General features: G+C 36.3%; 1 protein-coding gene across 1 annotated transcript in view; it reads left to right on the forward strand.

The window, feature by feature from the left end:
- The window catches only part of LOC106063119 (neuropeptide receptor 15-like), a 183,174-nt gene that overhangs the window by 128,233 nt on the left and 32,957 nt on the right, over positions 1-21,984 (forward strand). The gene's annotated exons all lie outside the window — the stretch shown is intronic.

Below are 21,984 nucleotides of genomic sequence, written 5' to 3' on the forward strand. Positions count from 1 at the left end.
ACTGTGTCTTTATCTTTCTCACTTTCTCTAGTATTTTTTACCTCTACAATCTCATTTACATATTCTTTCTCTTTATTTTCTCTTTCTCTCTTTCTCTCTCTCTCTCTCTCTCTCTCTCTCTCCCCTCTCTATATCTCTCTCTCTCTTTCCTTCTGATATTAATCATGTATCCATTTTGTCACATAATGTACAATGTGACGACTGTTTGATTCATTCCACATGTCATTGTAACAAAGGCCATACAAGAGATCTGAAGAGGAAATGTCCAGGCTGCAATGAAGACTTTAATGGATGAAACGTTTAATATCTAAACCAATATTTCAGACATATATATATATATATATGTATATGGGGGGGGGGGTGTGAAAATATTTGTATAAATATAAATATGGTGACTGAGCGTCAAAGTGCTTGGCTTCTTAACAAGGGGGGGGGGGGCCGCGGGTTCGAATCCTGATAAAGACTGGAATTCTCAATGGATCCCATTCACCAATCGTAAACAAACAACATTTAACCACGTGACAATATTGATATAACAATGAAAATTACGTATCACGTGACAGCCTTTATGGATTGCGTAATTGGTATAGACGATATAGAGAACCACGTGGCAAAATGTTGTTTGTTTACGATTGGTGAATGAGGTACATTTCGGGATACTTGCTCAATTAAGAACTCTTAATGATTTAATTGAAAGGAGATCTTTGGTAGACATTAGTTTGTAGAACAAATGCAGCCAATATATACGTGTAAGATAGACACCTAAGACTGCTAAGTCTGACGACAGTGCCGCTTACCTGCATCATTCATACTGCATAGCTCTTGCTACTGACATCATACACTACATAACAAGTATTCAAAAGGTTATTTTTTAACTACGAATTTTAATATGTATTCGCTTAACCAATTCTACCTGTTTCGGCCGCGTTAAATCGGTATAATTTCCCCAGAGTGTTTTACTGTGGTAAAATAAAGATAATCTATTTGAAAAATACGCAAATTAAGACATACTTACACTACATGTGCCGATTGTACTTTAATATATTTAATTTGTCCAGCCATTAAGCTGTAGACTTCAGGAGAATGCGTTTGTGGAATCTAAGAATGCAATAAGACGCTTGACTGGATCTACTAACTGTTCTACCAACGAAGTTTTGTTTTCAGCCGAATGCTGAGAAATACTGCTCTTATATATTCTAATATGTTTTTATGTTTATCGCCTGTTTTTGAAAAGTTATGGATTAGTTAATACAAGAGAGAACTGGAGAAGAAGAGGAAAGGGAAGAGAAACAAACATCTTCAGCAATGTGTCTATTTTACTGTGTACTTCCAAGTCTAGTAGAAAAATTTCAAAATCTAAGGACAAATTGACCTTTCCCTTTCTACACGACCTTTGGAGTCATTCATTCTTTATCTGCATCGGTCTTGAGAATTATTAATTCTCTTTCTGACTCGACCATTGGAGCTATTCATTCTCTTTTTGACTCGACCTTTGGAGCTATTCATTCTCTTTCTGTATTGACTGCTTGAGCTGTATATTGTATATTACAGGCTTTCATTCTTGCTTGCATGTATTGAACAGATCCCACGAGTTCGTTAATTTTACTATTAAAACAACTCTGAACTTGTTGATCTAACTATTTACTGCTTTTTGAAAATACACTTTTAAAACCTAGATTGTCCTCAGGTATTTTCTTCTGCTTCAGATAGATGACTCTCTAGTGTCTAAGGATAATTTCTTGATTTGTGTGTGGGGGTATGTTCATTGTCGGGTTTTCACAGTAGAATCAAACAGATGCTCGGAGCTGATAACTTTCTGTTAGTGAAATGTTTTCTACGTAGCTGGACTCTGCTAACTGACTGATGGTTTGCTGGACTAGAACCCAAGAGATCCTCTGAGCAGATATCTTAATGTTGTTGAACTGTTTTAAGAGTAACTGGACTCTATTGACTGACATCAGGATTTGTTTGGGACTTCTTGATGTTTCAGTAGAGTGGGAGAAGAACAAAGATTAAGTCAAGTTTGTTTCAGTAGAGTGGGACAGGAACAAAGATTAAGTCAAGTTTGTTTCAGTAGAGTGGGAGAGGAACAAAGATTAAATCAAGTTTGTTTCAGTAGAGTGGGAGAGGAACAAAGATTAAGTCAAGTTTGTTTCAGTAGAGTGGGAGAGGAACAAAGATTAAATCAAGTTTGTTTCAGTAGAGTGGGACAGGAACAAAGATTAAGTCAAGTTTGTTTCAGTAGAGTGGGAGAGGAACAAAGATTAAATCAAGTTTGTTTCAGAAGAGTGGGACAGGAACAAAGATTAAGTCAAGTTTGTTTCAGTAGAGTGGGACAGGAACAAAGATTAAGTCAAGTTTGTTTCAGTAGAGTGGGACAGGAACAAAGATTAAGTCAAGTTTGTTTCAGTAGAGTGGGAGAGGAACAAAGATTAAGTCAAGTTTGAATTTAGTTTCACTTTGTTTTTACTTCCTTTTGTTTTTACTATCTTACAAAGTTTTTATTAACTCACTCTGTCTTCCTGTCTGTCTGTCTGGTAAAAAGTTTGTACACGTTATTTCTCCCGCACTCGATCTCGGATTAAGCTGAAATTTTGCACGATTATTTCTTTTACCTAACAACACAAGAATCAATTTTTTTTTAAATATAATTAGTTAATTAACTATTGGTAATTAATTATTTTGTTTGGTATCTTGAATACGGGAAAGAAATCGTTCTTGGCAAATGTGGAGATATAAGTTGAATTAGTCTTGAACCGAGAGTGAACATTTGTTTTGCATTTAAAAAACTTCATGTAAACATTCACCAAAATACCCCCATCTTCCCTCCCCATTCCCCAACTGGACCAGACAAGTGATAGGATCATAGCGCATTGAGAAAGCTAAAAGATAAACAAAAACAATTGGTAAAAATATTTCTAATCGCTCAGATTTATTATTGTCTGCGTTCAAGGCTGGGGATATAAATACATGACTATTAATACAATTACACTTAATATAAGCTTTGTTTTTTAAAAGTAGTTGTTTTTTTTTCTTGTTTTATTTCCTTTTGTCTTTAGTTTTGTTGGGGGTGGGGGGGGGGGGTATTTCCACTTTGTGGCAATGCATCTGTTCTAGTATAACCTCAATCAGTGCTTTTTTAGAAAAAAAATAGCTGCCGGTACTCAGTGATTAGGTGCCAGTACTCAGTAGTTGATTGCCTAACTTTTAACTATTAAAAATTAATAATATACGTTAAAATACAAGAAAAGAAATAATTTTTTCAAAAAATCCCTGACCTCAATGGACAAAGGCGAGATAAGAGAAAAAATCTTGTATTCATTGACAAATGCATTTATTTAACTGTATTAATTTTTTGTCATTTAATGGCTCCTTATCAATGTGTCCTTGTGTAATTTTCTCTTTTTATTTATTAGCGGCCACCGAAAGGGGGAAAGACGCTATTAGTTTTGTGCGAAATGTCTGTCCGTCTGTCCGTCCGTCCCGTTTAGATCTCGTAAACTAGAAAAGATATTGAAAATCCGACATCACAATATTTTAGACTTTAGACCATTCAAAGTTCTGTTGCAACGGCTACTTTTTTTTTCTGAAAGCGATTAATCTAATTTTTAAAATCAGTTATGCAAGCAGTTTTTAAAGAGAAAAAGCTAATTAGTATGCATTATAAGTTAGACCTAAATTAACACGAATAGTAATCTTGTAAATGTCAGTTTCGTGCACTTTTATTATACAAGTACAAAAATGTTATATGTTGTTTTTTTTTAGCATTCGAATAAGAGCTTGAGCCTTTTCAAAACAATTATATAAATTATAAGACTGAGCGGTAAAGCGCTTAGCTTCCGAACCGGGGGCCCCGGGTTCAAATCCTGGTGAAGACTGGGATTTTCAACTTCGGAATTCTTAGGCGCCTCTGAGTCCACCCAGCTCCAATGGGTACCTGATATTAGTTGGGGAAAAGTAAAGGTGGTTGGTCGTTGTGCTGGCTACATGACAACCTCGTTAACCGTAGGCCACAAAAACAGTGAATAGGAACTTTACATCATCTGCCCTATAGACCACAATTTCTGAAAGGGGAACTAGTTAGGCCAGGTTCACATCTAACTTTGCATTCACTTGCACCTATCCTTTAATCTGCTGTACCGTTGGGGCACTACACAAGATCTGTCAACCTTCTTTCTCCATTCTTATCTCTCATTTGTCTTTGATATAATTTCATTTGGATGTTCTTTCTGAAAATATCGAAGCCTGCCTGGGTGGACCACTTCGGGGGCCGATTTTGAGTTTGTGTTTCCACACAAACTGTCTTTGTAATCTTGTTTCATTTTTTTATTCATCTATTTCTTGTTTGTATTTATTTGTCTCTGTGAACGCGTAACAAATTTTTTAGTTGCTCTTTTTTTTCTACTAAACGTCTGCTTTTTATCATGGTTAAAGTGAAGGTCGAAGCTCAATCTTTCTAGAATCTGAATGACTCTCTAGGCATCAACTGATTTGTTTCATTGAAAAGAACCCACCCACAGACCGATTTCTTTTACAGTTTTACTTCACAATAGGGAGGGAATTTTTTTTTTCCTTTTTGCTGGTACTCCAGATAGCGCCAAGTGCTTGAAATGGTGTTTATCGAAGTCTCGCCATTCATTGGACCAACTTGGTTTTCATTCAATCACGTGACCACATCACTTCCATGCAGACTGTTAGATAAATGACCAACAGGGTTGTGGGTAAATGAGCTCTTCCGCGCAGAGAAAACGGCCGTGGAATAAGTCACTAAATGGTTTATTTTTTTAACTTTTCTTGTAGAGAGCGGTGTCGGCTAAATTTACATAGCAATATCTAGATCTAAGTTTATGGATTCACTATTCCTATTCACTGTTTACAATTTCTCTGTTTCAAACTCAAAGAAATAGCTAGATTCCTGAGTTGTGAAAAAGCACAGCTTTTTTTTTTTGAAGCCGATGAACTCAGAATAGCACTGCACACTAGACAGGTCAGCAACTGTCTACTAAGTACAGACTCGATTGGCTCCGAGAATAGCACTGCACACTAGACAGTTCAGCAACTGTCTACTAAGTACAGACTCGATTGGCTCCGAGAATAGCACTGCACACTAGGCAGGTCAGCAACTGTCCACTAAGTACAGACTCGGTTGGCTCCGAGAATAGCACTGCACACTAGGCAGTTCAGCAACTGTCTACTAAGTACAGACTCGATTGGCTCCGAGAATAGCACTGCACACTAGACAGGTCAGCAACTGTCTACTAAGTACAGACTCGATTGGCTCCGAGAATAGCACTGCACACTAGACAGTTCAGCAACTGTCTACTAAGTACAGACTCGATTGGCTCCGAGAATAGCACTGCACACTAGGCAGTTCAGCAACTGTCTACTAAGTACAGACTCGATTGGCTCCGAGAATAGCACTGCACACTAGACAGGTCAGCAACTGTCTACTAAGTACAGACTCGATTGGCTCCGAGAATAGCACTGCACACTAGACAGTTCAGCAACTGTCTACTAAGTACAGACTCGATTGGCTCCGAGAATAGCACTGCACACTAGACAGTTCAGCAACTGTCTACTAAGTACAGACTCGATTGGCTCCGAGAATAGCACTGCACACCAAACAGTTCAGCAACTGTCTACTAAGTACAGACTCGATTGGCTCCGAGAATAGCACTGCACACCAAACAGTTCAGCAACTGTCTACTAAGTACAGACTCGATTGGCTCCGAGAATAGCATTGCACACTAGACAGGTCAGCAACTGTCTACTAAGTACAGACTCGATTGGCTCCGAGAATAGCACTGCACACTAGGCAGTTCAGCAACTGTCTACTAAGTACAGTCGATTGGCTCCGAGTGAGTGCAAGAATCGATTAAAAGTTGGCCACATTTTGCCCCAAGTTCATCTATACTATTCTATAGTAATGAAATGCCCTCATGCCTTAGAGCAGAGGTTCTCAAACCTTTTTCTCCCTGATACCCTTTTATATTGTCAAAATGTGCTCACGGACCCCTAAATGAAAAAAGCTACTTAAATGTATATCACATAAATGATAAATATTTTTTTAAAAAATTAATTGAAGGGAGTGTTCATTGAAATTACAACTTTTGTTTACAATAAAAGTTTAAAAACGAATGAATGGAATGAGGTTTCAGAAATGTATCTCGCGCTCAATGTTTGTGAGTAGCAAACGTATATCTCCACGAGCACAACATTTCTAGCCGCGTGTTCTTTGACCTTGTGAGGAGGCTCGTGACGTCACTGAATACACGTTCTACTCAACAGGAACAGCAGTCAACAACTTCTGGTTAATACTCCATAACGCAGGACGTAAAGTGGACTCTGTGTTTTTGAAACCAGACTCTGTGGTCTCCTTGTCTTAGGTTAATCCTTTGTGGATATTTTAATAAGCCGCTCCTCGGATTTGTATGGATTCATCTGTGATTGGTATCTGAGTTTGTCCGCACGCACTAGGGTTCAATGTTCAGTCGGGAATATTCAAGTCAAGAATGTCTTCAAATCTTCCATTCATAGAATAGTTCTTGCTAGACATCTAAAACAGTTGTGATGGGCAAGCGGATTTTTATTCAAATTATCCAATTGGATTAACGGACTTTCTGTGAAAAAGTTATTTTATTTACATACAATTTTCAGCTTTCTGCGGACCCACTACAGATGTCTCATGGACCCCTCGAGGTCCGCGGACCACGGTTTGAGAACCACTGCCTTATTGAACTGATATATCCCTTACAGAGAACACTGCCCTCCATGGACTCTTCTAGTTGTATCGTGTTTTTCCCACACAAAACCAAATGTTAGAACTTTTAGAACTCAAGAAAAAACATGAAGAATCTGTTTAAAAACATATTTAGATCTAGATTTCTTAGTCTTTTTACAAATTTATCAATTTGTCTGTCTGTATGCTACATGTTACTTTTTCCACTCCCTATCTCGGATTAAGCTGAAAATGTACACTTCATTTACCTGGCAACACAAGAATCAATAAAAAAATTAACCAATTAGTTAATTAACTATTGGTAATTAGTTATTTTGTTTAGTATCTTGAACAAGGAAAAGTAATCGTACTTGTGGATAGATGTTGCTGGTATAAGTTTAATTAGTCCCTCTTGAGTCCATTTTTGTATGCATTTATAAAACGATCGTGTAAACATTCACAGATACCACCTTCTTCCCTCCCCCTTTCAAAACAAGTGATAGCTTCAGAGAAAGCTAAAAGCTAAACAAAAACAATTGGTAAAGATATTTGTAATCGCACAGATTCATAATGATTCATAGGTTGACGCTAATTAAATTACTAATCCAAACTAATTGATACAATTACACTCAATATAAGCTTTTTTTTTCTTAAATATTTTTGTTTGTTTTCTTGTTAACTCTTGTTTTTATGTCTGTTATGTTCTCCTAGCGTCTTTAACTCTACTTTATGTTTGTTAATAGTTGATATATTAAATTATTATTTATTATTATGAACTGGTCAGTACCGAAGAAAATCCTAGACTCTTGTTTGGTTGTTCGTAATTTTGTTATGAGAAATTGAATTAACTTCTAATTTCAATTAATTTGAATTGTTTTCTGTCCACCACCAAATGGTGCAGTGCTGTGATGTACACAGAGGCGTAGCTAGAAATTGCCTATCGTTTGGGGGCCCGGGGGGGGGCTTTACCTCTTTTGAGGCCCCTGCATTTTGCGTAATATTTAATTTTTTTTAATGTAAAAAATACTAATTTGAGGACTCCTCAAGTGTGGGCCCGGGGGGATTTTCAAATTCTCCCCCTCCTTCCCCCCCCCCCCACCCTAGCTACGCCACTGGATGTAGAATTCTTTTCGTCCCAGGAGCCATATATTTCGTATAGTGGAACTCGCTGATTCAATATGTATAGACTGTGATCAAAGGTTTCAAGAGGCTGGACAGCACCAGGTCATGTGAACAATATGCTCTGCACGCTATATTTTTCTAAGTATTCATTGAATATTCAGAGAAGGGTTATGTTGGTAAACTTTATCAAATGTCTAAATCAAATGGTCCGAAGTTATTTAGTTTGGTGGTCTACAGCTTCAGAGTTTAGTTTAGTTTTAATCATTGTATTATAAACCTCCGGGACAAGCAAAATATAAAAATACACTTTAAAAAAAAAAGCTTATTTACGGGGAATAATATATCTGAAAAACTTAGAATTTATTTCCCTTTTTTGAGATAAAATAAAATAATTAACTACCAATAATCAATTGGTTAATTTTTAAAATGAATTAATTTTTTTAGGTGCAATTAATAGAAATTGTTATAACCCTGCCATGCGCATCGCCATCCAAGCTAGTGCAGAGGGTGCGCACTGTTAGAGACTAGGCTGAAAAGGATGTCGACATCAGAAGGAAGAAAACAAGTTCCGCCCAAGTCTAGAGCCGATATGAAGAGACAGTGCTAAAGACAGATGTTTTTGTATGTACTTGTGATGGCCTGTAAATAAACATCCTTGCCCCCTTGAAGTTATTACAATATGTATAGCTTCAGCTTAATCAGAGAATGGCTGTAGGAAAATAACGTGTACAGTTTTTGTTTTACACAGAGCCCACATGCTGAAGCCATTTCTCTTTATACTGAAGAATTCGTTTCTCTTTTTTTGGTATCCAACAAAATATTTTATAAACATGAATTAATGGAGTAATTGGTTATTTCTTTTTCAAATATCTCTATTGAACTCATACCTTCATGGAGCCAGGAACCTTCTGGGTGTTCTCAAAAACCTGGACATGGACCTCGAAAACGGCTGTAACGATTTTCCTAGAAATTTGTCATTTCGTTAAGAAAATATTTATATAGTTTCTCCTTGGTGATCGAACATAAGCACATTTCTCATTTCCTATGGGCTCGAAGATGACTGTAAAGTCCAATTCTCACTTTAAAAATCGGCAGCATATGTGTCATGGGTGGGTTGGGTCAGTTGCAGATAGGCCTGCCTCTTCTCTTAGCTTTTTATTTGTTCGGCCCTCATCCTGGCCACTCATCTTGCTTCAAATCTTGAGACTCCGAGACTCACAGCTTCACGCCATGAGTAAAAGAATTACTAGCTTGATGGCCACACTTGTAAAACTCTAGTTTGACCTTCATAATTTTTTCTAAGTAAAAAGAAATAAATTTAAAATTTGGCTAGAGAACGAAAAAAGATTTATCTTGAACGGACTAAACGTCTTTAAGTATTTCCACATGTAGGCATTATAACGTTCATAAATTAATATTCAGGAACATTTTGCGCATCTTCTTCCAAGTCTAGATCTAAAGGTCTATTAGTGGAATCTCATAAAGTCTAGTAGATCTATACAGGGCAGGACTTCGATAATTGGAGGCCCAAGGCGAGTGAATTTGGTGGCCCCCAAAAAAATAGATAAATAATAACAGGGAAAAACATTTCGCATCTGATTTCAAACCTAGTGTACTCGGTCACAAGTTTCGCAATTTCTTCTCAAAAAAAAAATGTAGAGTCCTGTGCGAGGCCCTTACCAATCAGAGGCCCCAGGTGGCTACCTAATTTGCCTGTGGATAAAGCTGGCCTTGATCTATACATTCACCAGGATTTTATCTCGAGGAGAGGTGGATGTGGAGTGGTTAAGAATTGTCCTTTTTAAAATCTATGATCCATTAGTGATAAAAAGAAATCGCTCTACACATTGTATTAAGGAGGTATTGTCTTTTTTAAAGTAATTTTGTAATGTTTTTACTTGTTATTCATTCCTGAAATGTTAATTCCAATGAAGTTGTGTACAGTTTCAACTTAATCTTAGAATGGATGTGGGAGAAAAATAAAAGGAATTTAAAATATTGTTGTAACTCCGCATCAGAGCACCATTCAACCCAAGTAGTACGAGACCTGTTGATTCTACATGAAGAAGGACTGGTGTAGATCCGGCTGAAGTTATAGGAGTCTGAACAGTCTGGGGCTAAGTGCTGTCCTGTGTGATACTAGTGAACTGTTTGGAAGACCTGGAGCGACACTGGGAAGTGTGTCGGTGGTCTGTTCTAGTATTAAGTAGAACTCTTAGAACTTAAGACTTAGCCTATAATAAATACATCGTTTATTATGACCTCCTACCTTTCGTTGAGTGTCTGCTTTAGAGTTACAACAATATGTACCAGACAGACAGACAGACAGACAGACAGAGTAAGTTAATACATACCAGTTTTGTAAAAATCACTACTTCTGATGTTAAAACGTAAAATTACCTCTAATATTTTTCTGGTAAAGTTACTTTTATCTGACTTTAAATGTGTGTAAAAGTTAGCGGACATTATTTTCATTCATATATGTCTGCATTGAATACCCCTCTGCATTGAAATCCTTTGGTTTAAACTTGATTTAAATTTCACAGAATTACCAATATATCCACTCTATCCAAAGTTCGCGTCTTTCTCCATATCAAGTTTGCGTAACATTTCTCTCTCCGTCTCTCTGTTTTTCTCTCTAAATGTGTGTTTCTCTCTCTAAATGTTTGTCTCTCTCTCTAAATGTGTGTCTCTCTCTCTAAATGTGTGTGTTTCTCTCTCTAAATGTTTGTCTCTCTCTCTAAATGTGTGTTTCTCTCTCTAAATGTGTTTCTCTCTCTAAATGTGTGTTTCTCACTCTAAATGTGTGTCTCTCTCTAAATGTGTGTCTCTCTCTCTAAATGTGTGTGTCTCTCTTTCTAAATGTGTGTTTCTCACTCTAAATGTGTGTCTCTCTAAATGTGTGTTTCTCTCTCTAAATGTTTGTCTCTCTCTCTAAATGTGTGTCTCTCTCTCTAAATGTGTGTTTCTCTCTCTAAATGTTTGTCTCTCTCTCTAAATGTTTGTCTCTCTCTCTAAATGTTTGTCTCTCTCTCTAAATGTGTGTCTCTCTCTCTAAATGTTTGTCTCTCTCTCTCTCTAAATGTGTGTTTCTCTCTCTAAATGTTTGTCTCTCTCTCTAAATGTGTGTCTCTCTCTCTAAATGTGTGTTTCTCTCTCTAAATGTTTGTCTTTCTCTCTAAATGTTTGTCTCTCTCTCTAAATGTGTGTCTCTCTCTCTAAATGTGTGTTTCTCTCTCTAAATGTGTGTTTCTCTCTCTAAATGTGTGTCTCTCTCTAAATGTGTGTTTCTCTCTCTAAATGTGTGTGTCTCTCTCTAAATGTGTGTTTCTCTCTCTAAATGTGTGTCTCTCTCTAAATGTGTGTTTCTCTCTCTAAATGTTTGTCTCTCTCTCTAAATGTGTGTTTCTCTCTCTAAATGTGTGTTTCTCTCTCTAAATGTTTGTCTCTCTATCTAAATGTGTGTTTCTCTCTCTAAATGTAAGTTTCTCTCTATAAATGTGTGTCTCTCTCTAAATGTGTGTTTCTCTCTCTAAATGTGTGTCTCTCTCTAAATGTGTCTCTCTCTCTAAATGTGTGTTTCTCTCTCTAAATGTGTGTCTCTCTCTAAATGTGTCTCTCTCTCTAAAAGTGTGTTTCTCTCTCTAAATGTGTGTCTCTCTCTAAATGTGTCTCTCTCTCTAAATGTGTGTCTCTCTCTCTAAATGTTTGTCTCTCTCTCTCTCTAAATGTGTGTTTCTCTCTCTAAATGTTTGTCTCTCTCTCTAAATGTGTGTCTCTCTCTCTAAATGTGTGTTTCTCTCTCTAAATGTTTGTCTTTCTCTCTAAATGTTTGTCTCTCTCTCTAAATGTGTGTCTCTCTCTCTAAATGTGTGTTTCTCTCTCTAAATGTGTGTTTCTCTCTCTAAATGTGTGTCTCTCTCTAAATGTGTGTTTCTCTCTCTAAATGTGTGTCTCTCTCTCTAAATGTGTGTTTCTCTCTCTAAATGTGTGTCTCTCTCTAAATGTGTGTTTCTCTCTCTAAATGTTTGTCTCTCTCTCTCTAAATGTGTGTTTCTCTCTCTAAATGTTTGTCTTTCTCTCTAAATGTTTGTCTCTCTCTCTAAATGTGTGTCTCTCTCTCTAAATGTGTGTTTCTTTCTCTAAATGTGTGTTTCTCTCTCTAAATGTGTGTCTCTCTCTAAATGTGTGTTTCTCTCTCTAAATGTGTGTCTCTCTCTCTCTAAATGTGTGTTTCTCTCTCTAAATGTGTGTCTCTCTCTAAATGTGTGTTTCTCTCTCTAAATGTGTGTTTCTCTCTCTAAATGTTTGTCTCTCTCTCTAAATGTGTGTTTCTCTCTCTAAATGTGTGTTTCTCTCTCTAAATGTGTGTCTCTCTCTAAATGTGTGTTTCTCTCTCTAAATGTGTGTTTCTCTCTAAATGTGTCTCTCTCTCTAAAAGTGTGTTTCTCTCTCTAAATGTGTGTCTCTCTCTAAATGTGTCTCTCTCTCTAAATGTGTCTCTTTCTCTAAATGTGTTTCTCTCTCTAAATGTGTTTCTCTCTCTAAATGTGTGTCTCTCTCTAAATGTGTCTCTCTCTCTAAATGTGTGTTTCTCTCTCTAAATGTGTCTCTCTCTCTAAATGTGTGTCTCTCTCTCTAAATGTGTTTCTCTCTCTAAATGTGTGTTTCTCTCTCTAAATGTTTGTCTCTCTCTCTAAATGTGTGTTTCTCACTCTAAATGTGTGTCTCTCTCTAAATGTGTGTCTCTCTCTCTAAATGTGTGTTTCTCTCTCTAAATGTTTGCCTCTCTCTCTAAATGTGTGTTTCTCTCACTAAATGTGTGTTTCTCTCTCTAAATGTGTGTCTCTCTCTCTAAATGTGTGTTTCTCTCTCTAAATGTTTGTCTCTCTCTCTAAATGTGTGTTTCTCTCTCTAAATGTGTGTTTCTCTCTCTAAATGTTTGTTTCTCTCTCTAAATGTGTGTTTCTCTCTCTAAATGTGTGTTTCTCTCTCTAAATGTGTGTTTCTCTCTCTAAATGTGTGTTTCTCTCTCTAAATGTGTGTCTCTCTCTCTAAATGTGTGTCTCTCTCTCTAGATGTTTGTCTCTCTCTCTCTAAATGTGTGTTTCTCTCTCTAAATGTTTGTCTCTCTCTCTAAATGTTTGTCTCTCTCTCTAAATGTGTGTCTCTCTCTCTAAATGTGTGTCTCTCTCTCTAAATGTGTGTCTCTATCTCTAAATGTGTCTCTCTCTCTCTAAATGTTTGTCTCTCTCTCTAAATGTGTGTCTCTCTCTCTAAATGTGTCTCTCTCTCTCTCTAAATGTGTTTCTCTCTCTCTAAATGTGTGTGTCTCTCTCTCTAAATGTGTCTCTCTCTCTCTAAATGTTTGTCTCTCTCTCTCTAAATGTGTGTTTCTCTCTCTAAATGTTTGTCTCTCTCTCTAAATGTTTGTCTCTCTCTCTAAATGTGTCTCTCTCTCTCTAAATGTGTGTTTCTCTCTCTAAATGTGTGTCTCTCTCTCTAAATGTGTGTTTCTCTCTCTAAATGTGTGTTTCTCTCTCTAAATGTGTGTTTCTCCAGCCAAGGACAGTGGCATACTATTAATCAAATTGCTGTGTCTCATTCTATCCGTCTCTCCATCTGCTGTTTGTCATTCATGCAAATGTTAAGTCTTTCCGACTCTCTCTTTCTCTCTCTCTCTGTTTTCTTTAGCCCAATGCTCTCAGCTAGTTATATCTAAATATTATTGAAATTACCCTGGTGTTGTCCTATAACTATCACTCAGCCCTTCCCTCAGTGCAAACAAAGGCGCTGTTAGTCCACTTGGTGCTTGCCAGAGGCACTTCCTACCCCGCGAGTCATTGCCCGGATGTAACCGAACGTTGTTGTTTTTTTTTCTTCGACAAGTAGGCCAAGGAGGAAAGTCATTTTCTGACTGCTTCCTGTCTGGTGGTACGCTGGGGGAGTTAGTTCATCTGGGTTCAACAAAAATCGGTCTGTGATCAACATAGATCATTTCGTGGAATGTCTGAATGCGATTGGTCAAATATGATACACTTAAAACTCTATAGAGTCAATTTGTTGATTGTATGTTTTCTATTCAAGGGCTGGATATGAAGTCCCGTCTATTAGTAAATCGATCTTCTTTCGATGAACTTTTTAATAATTGTTATTCAACTTATATCTTTTTAACCATCCCATCAATTCATCCTTCCAACCATCCATCCATAATGCAACCAGCCATCTATTCATTCATCAAAACAATCATCCATCTACCAATCTAACCATCCACCCATCCAACCTATAAAAAAAAACATACACATATCCAACACCTATCCAACCTTCCAACACTTCATCCACCCATCCATTTATCCATCCACTCTAACATCCATTCATTAAACCAACCATCCATCCATCCAAAGATCCAAGCATTTAGCTATTTAACCAACTAAACTTCAATCGAGCCAACCATATTGCTGTAACTTAACAGCGGAACTAAATAGCCTCAACGTAAAGGCTGTACTATGATAGTTCTACTATTTCAATAATAAATAATCAAATATAGTAAAAAGTAATAATAACTAAAGCTTTATAGTTTATATCCTCAATATCGTTCATTCTCTCTCTCTCTCTCTCTCTCTCTCTCTCTCAAGTCTCATGGTGCACAATCTCGGGCTGAATGACAGAACGCACTGCAAGGTCGTACAATCTATTGAACAATCTACCAATCGAATCGACCATCGATCAACCATCGATCCTTCTAGTCCAACCATTTAAACATTTAACATTTATTGTGTTGTAGTGATAATGAAATATTCAGATGCGCTACATTGACAAAACTAATTGCGGCAAACTGACATAAACTGACATAAATTAGATTAATTTATTGGACTACTCACGGTTATCTGGTGACTAGACAGCAATCTTTCACTACTTTCACTACTCGAGGACAGTAAAACTTACACGACCAGCAATCTTTCACTAATTGAGGACAGTAAAACTTACAACACCAGCAATCTTTCACTACTTGAGGACAGTAAAACTTACACCACCAGCAATCTTTCACTACTTGAGGACAGTAAAACTTAGACTATCAGCAATCTTTCACTACTTGAGGACAGTAAAACTTACACGACCAACAATCTTTCACTACTTGAGGACAGTAAAACTTACACGACCAGCAATCTTTCACTACTTGAAGACAGTAAAACTTACACGACCAGCAATCTTTCACTACTCGAGGACAGTAAAACTTACACCACCAGCAATCTTTCACTACTTGAAGACAGTAAAACTTACACCACCAGCAATCTTTCACTACTTGAAGACAGTAAAACTTACACGACCAGCAATCTTTCACTACTTGAGGACAGTAAAACTTACACCACCAGCAAAAGTTATAAAAGCATTGGCACTGACTAGTGCTGACTCTTGTTTCATTGCACATGTTTAGTTTTGATTGTTTCTTTTCAGTCTCACAGACAGTGACTCTTGCAGTATTTTGAAACATCTAGATCTAAAGGGGCGTGGTGGCTAAGTGATTGGATCTGAACCGGAGGTAGGGGGAGGATCGGGCTCGAATCCCAGTGAAGACAGGAATTTTGAATTTCGGGATGTTTAGGGCGCCTCCGAGTCTATCCAACTCTAAATGTAAAGGCGGTAATTCGTTGTTCTGACCACAAGACACTTTCATTTACAGTGGACCATAAAAATAGATGACCTTTAGCATTGTCGTAACGTAAAATTTATTCAGTGTTTGGGAGGGGAAGAGATTGGGACGGAATTCTTATTTTCTTGTTATTACCCTTTATGCTTTATATAAAGAATTCTCGAATTACCCGTAAGGTATGGGTGCTAAAATGTAAGAAGTTTAATTTTTTTTCATTAGGATTACAGCTAAACTGCCAAAGAAATAGAAATGTGTTCAAAGTCTAATCTTGGAACGAGCAAGTAATTCTTTTCTAAACGATATACATCAACTATTACATTTCTAGAAAAATTGTTAGAACCATTTTTGAGATCGTTAGAACTGGGTTTTTTTAGACCCGTGCCCAGGTTTCACCCAGGTTCCTCCATGAAATTGTTTGAGGTATTGTAAAAATAAAAGATAAAAAAATCTCAAAAGACGTTTTGTTCTTTTATTTTTAAACGTCGTGCCCAGGACGAGGCAGTTGACTTCTTGCACAGGATAGGGCAGTTTAACGCCTTACACAGGACGAGGCAGTTTAACGTCGACCCTACCCAAGACGAAGCAGTTTAACGCCATTACCCAGGACGAGGCAGTTGACTTCTTGCCCAGGATAGAGAAGTTTAAATTCATACCCAGGACGAGGCAGATGACTTCTTGCCCAGGATAGAGAAGTTTAACTTCATACCCAGGAAGAGGTACTTTAACGTCTTTTTTTTTTAATTGATAAAGAGTTTTAATCAATCCTAGACATTGTGTCAGACACTGTAGACAAAAGAAAAGAGAACAACATCAGATTGTGGGTAGTGTGCCAGTCAAGTAACAAGATTGTACAACCTGTCAGACATAACAGGAAATGTACACAATAGTAACATCACTATGCAGTTTATTTAAACGATCATAATTTGTCAAATAATCATACTTCTAAAATTGTATTCTCTCCCCCCCCCCCTTTTTTTTTTGTTGACAAATCGTAACTTTTGTGTATATTGCGTCATTGTTTGTTGACCATTAATTAGCTATGGATGACAGCCAGGTCATGTGCCTTAGATAGTCATCACAATGGTCCTGGGTTGAAACACTGCACCATGTGCACGGTTCACAATCTGGTTAGGACTTTCCACAGATTGAATTCAGCCTTTACTCTCTAACTCTAAACAGGTTCAAGGCTAGGATGTTGTGTTCTTCATTCATTGTTGAAACTTCTGAAACTTAACAAGTCAACTGTTTGGCAAATGCTTGACAATGATAGTAAATGACCATCCAAACTGAGTTTATTTTCCCCACTTCTAAAATTGTAAGAAAAGATGAGTCTCTAACAGGGTTTAGCATTATACCCATAATTCACAAAAAAAAAAAGTGCTATAACAATTTGTAATTCTTATACATGAAGAGATAAATAACCTTATTAAACTTGCTTTTTGTTGAGATGTTTGACACATAGACCTTTTGTGTTCATGTGTATCTAGATTTTTTTTTTCAAAATGATGAGCTCATTGAATTAAACAAACTATTCACTTTTCCAAATCTCTGTGTTTTTTTTTTGTTGTTTTTTTTTTGTTGTCTTACCCAGGATGAAGCAGTTTTAAAATTTACCTAGAGAGAGGCAGTTAAATGGAATTCTTATATTACTATGCCTACGTACTAAGAAAGTAAATCGCTCAATCTCTCTTTGAAAATGTTTTCTATTGCAAAAAGAAATGTAAAAACAAGTTACTTACAAACAGATGTTTTAAAAAGACACTTCTCTTCAATTAACTCATATATCAACAATGAGTGTCTATAGGTATTGGACCTTAAAATTATCTGCCCATAGATCTCTAAATCTATGAAGGATTTTTATTTTATTTTATTTACTACAGCTCTCTGGTAATTAAGGAAAACCCTCTAAATAAATGCAGGCCAAGTAGTTGTAAGTTAATTTGATTTCCGCTCTAAGTATGTATTGAATCTGTTCAATTGGCTTCAATGGAAGAAGAAAAACATTTGCTTCGAGAGTAACGAAAACACAATGACAATGTTCTTCAAGTGGAGGGAAAGCTATTTTTAGCATCAATCCCATAAGCCACTCCCTAGAAAAATTCTACTCTAAAGGTTGACGAGATAATCTGTTTTAAATGTTAGTCAAGAGGGGAAAGTGTTTTGCTTGACATCCAGATGTTTGGACAAGACGAGTGGCTCTATTACATCACTAGCCTGTATACCTGCTACAAACACTTACAAACGCTACTTCAAGATAATACGTGGTTCTAGGTGGTCTAGGTTTTTTTTTTCACTGTTTCACCAACAGGGTGACCATTACTTGTGAATCCACTTCGTCAAAACATGCTCACTTCCGCCATGCTTAATCTTGTTTCATTCATAAAAAAAAAACTAATAATCATCAATTTCAAGTTCAGTTGCTCTGAGATTTACACGCAACGCAAATAGAATTGTTGAACATCTCAGTAAACCTTATAATATTCGCCTTTTATTTTATTTTTACACAGCTTATATGTTTGCCTGTCTGTCTGGGTAGATTCGTCTTTCTTCCACTTCCTATTCTCTGATCAAGTTGATATTTGGCAGAATTATTCATAGTCAAAGACAATACATGTATTAATCAAAAAATTAACCAATTAGTTCTAATGGATACATGAATCAATCAATCAAAAAATTAACCAATTAGTTTATCCATTAGAAGTAATTAAATAATTTTGTTTTATTCAGAAAACGGGGATATAAACCTTGCAGTTTAGAGAGATATAGCTGTGATTGTTGGGTACTTTCCATTAGATAAGCGTATTTGTTTGTATGTTTGTTAAATCATGTTTAAATATTTTGCTTGCTATTTAGTAGTTTTCTGTTTGGTTTTTATAGTCTTTGATTTAAAGTGGAATACTTTTAATTTCGAATAGATGTAATTTTCTTATTGAAATCTAGGTCTGTCTTTCATACCACACTTCCTGATAACTTAAAAATACGTTTAATATAACTCATGATGAAAAGAAACGAAATAATATTTTCTCATATATTTCATGACCAATTATTGTATGAGCATGAATCGGACTTGGTATCTTTAAAACAGAAGTCCAAAAAGTCTAGTCTCACTCCCCGGTCACCAAACAAACAGTTATGAAGGAGAGATGATAAGAAGACCAGCTGCCATGCTTAGAGATATTGTGTAACTTATAGCTCGATTTTCTTTCATTTTGGTTGGCAACAGTCAAGTTCAATTTAACATCCTTGACCTTGTTTAGTTTATCGTGAATCTATCTACTAGGTTAGCGCCAGCTAGTGATGAATTACAACAGGTTTGTAACAGGTATATAAATATATATGCTAGTGCTAGCATACTGATGACTATTGAGGATTCGATAGATAAAATAAATACAGAGTTAAAATTAGCTTCACTGTTGCCAACGACAGAAAAACGAATGGAGCTCAAATGTTAACAAGATAGCAATACTTAGATGTTGTTATTCGTATCAACTTTCTGTATTTTATTACCGCTGGTTAGTTGCCCATTTGTTTCTTCAGTAAGCGAAGTCATAGTGTGACTGTGGAATGGTGCGAATGAGTGTTGAAAGAAAAAAGATAGAAAAGGATTCGAAAAAAAAGATAGAAAAGGATTCGAAAAAGGTGTCATATAAACGAGGCTATTATTGAATCAAGATTGAAGTTCTCACAAACTACTATAGATGAGTCTGTTTTGGTGTAGAATTAAGAGTCTCATCTGCTCGTAACGGAGTATTTTGTGCAACAATCGGAAGAGCTTATAAAAAAGTTGATTTTGAAGTGCTTAAAGTGCATACAAATTATCATATTGTTATGACTTTGCCATGCGCACCACTATCCAGGCTAGTGCAGAGATGCGCACTTCTAGTAACCAAACTAGAACAGGATGTTGACATGAGGAGACTAACGATTTCCGCCCAAGAGAGAGCCAATATGGAGATGCTGTACTCAAGGCAGATGCCCCTTTGTGTCTGTCATGTCTCTATGTAAATAAACGTCTATGTCCTCGTTGAGTTGCCTCACTTAAGTTATTACAATATTCTTTTTAAATATGGCCGATCAATACTTATTTTTGTTTGTACACAGGATACACTTTTAAAAAAAAATACAGCTATTAGTGTTCGTAACGGTTATATAGGCTAGTGCTGACTCAGTGCTTACGTCTAATTCTGGTTCCTGCGTGCGTGTAAATATGTTTCCTGTACATTAAAAGGCTGTATTTCTTTGTATATACTAGTCGTAAATAATATTTCTATCTTTTTTTTACAATTGCTCTTCTCTGATTGCAATTCTTCATGGAAACTGGAACCTGGGTGGACGCGGTTCTCGAAAATGGCTATAACGATTTTCCTAGAAATTTGACAGTTGCTATTTATCTTTGGGAAAAGAATTACTAGCTAATTAGTCACACTGGGAAGGCTCTAGTTTAATCGTTGTACTATTTCAAAATTTCATCTTTTAAAATTAACTTTGGTCCAGACAAAGAATAGATAGATTGAAAAGATATACGTTAGCATGTATTCCTGCATGTAGGCCCTCTTCATTCAGAGATTTTAATAAATAAATAGACTTTCAGGAATATTGGGCACACGTCTTTTAAGTCTGGATCTATAGACCTATGATAAGAATTGTATGTACTCTGGGTAGATTTATACACTCGCTTGACCAGGATTTTTTATTTCGTGGGGAGGGGGCGGGAATGGGGAGGGATCAAATGTTCAATTATTCATTGAGAGTTAAATAATCGCTCGTACGTTACGTTATCAGATTCAATTTGTTATAAGTTACTTGTTTATTCAACGAAATGTATACTCTTTTTTATTTCAAATAATTTATTATAGTTTGTTTTTTTCATTTGTCAGGAGAAAATGTAACATACAGAGTTATGGGAATTCGATCGTCAAAACAAAAATGTGATCTCAAGTTTTAAAAGTTTCGAAACAATACCAATCAATCACTGTTTTGATAATATGAAATAGTTTAGAAAAGAAAGTGTTCATTTTTATTGAGTCCGAAAAAAAAAACCCAGCAGAATTGTGTTTAAGCTTTTCAACTGTTTTTACGTAGACTTCAGGAAGTCGTCAAGACAACTTATTTCCTGGGCATGCGCAACAGAACAAAGAGTAAACGTTTGAAATATAAAAAATCTCATTGTTGCTTAGAGATTTGACAACCCACTTATTAATTGTAAGCCAATGTTTCAAGTTGTTGAAGTACTGACACATTAAGCAGCTACACATTTAAACATAATTACAGAACCATTAAAAGTTAGTTCAAACAAAATGCAACGTATTGTTTTTCAAAACTGAACTAGGTGATTATCATTTTGGCTGACTGACATTGATTCATATACATTTCCTTTCTCTTATTCAACATCAATCTTCCTTTACGGCTTGCCTCCCCTTGAGTTACAAACTATTACATCAGTTGAACATAACAATCATTTATGCAAACCAAATATCTAATATCTATAATATACATATAACACTCTCTAATTATCTTAAGTATAAAAACAATTTAAACTAAATATCCCAAAATAGAAATATAAACTAATAATCTTTTCTATAAATATACTATAAAAGTTCACTCCCCTCCTTGAATAAATAGGGTAAAAAAAATAGACTGATGAAAATCTACATTAAGAGTTTTCTTTCCAATAACGTCAGCTAGTCCTAATGACCTCACTGACGATTTCTTTTAACCCCCCCCCCCCCATATGTAGGGACTACACCCCTGCCTACCGTGCCTGAATGATACTATCAGCTACTTAAAACCTGTAAAGCAGCCAAAAACAACCATCCAGCAGAAGTCTGTGCCCTGCCCAGGTATTGGGATGTACAGTGCATGAGTAGATGATGTAAACAAGAACATTTTTTTGACATTTTACGAGAGAAGGTAATGGAGAAAGTCCACGATGTTATCAGCTGGCTCCGTTTACGTTCTTGTAAATCGTAAATTTAAAAGTTTATGTAAATAAGATTTACAGCCATGTGTTGAACTCTGAATAGATTACAAGTTTTGTTGTTGTTGTTGTTTTTTGTTTCACGGGTAATGGTTCTTGTTTTGTTTTGTGTGTGTGTGTGTGTGTTTAGTTTAAAAAGGCCCCACGATGCAGTATTGGGCTGGCGAGTGAAATGAACGGTGCAAGTTGAGACGGGTAGAATCTACAGGATAACAAAAACACTTTTAGAAAGTGTTAATCAGTTCACAAAGCTCATCCCAAATACTTGATAATCTCGCCTCGTAGTTGAAGACACATTCTGTCTAATTGATTGCGATGCATCCTACCTAATTGATGGCGATACATCTTGCCTAATTGATGGCGATATATCTTGCCTAATTAATGGCGACACATACTGCCTCACTGGTGGCGACACGCCAGAAATGTCAGAAAAAATTCTGTTAACATGAAGATAATTTGATCAAAGCTTGAAGATGTCATCACGCCCCACTGCTCACAGTTCCATTTACGTTGTAC

Source organism: Biomphalaria glabrata, chromosome 1 (genome assembly GCF_947242115.1).
Source record: "Biomphalaria glabrata chromosome 1, xgBioGlab47.1, whole genome shotgun sequence".
NCBI lineage: Eukaryota > Metazoa > Mollusca > Gastropoda > Planorbidae > Biomphalaria > Biomphalaria glabrata.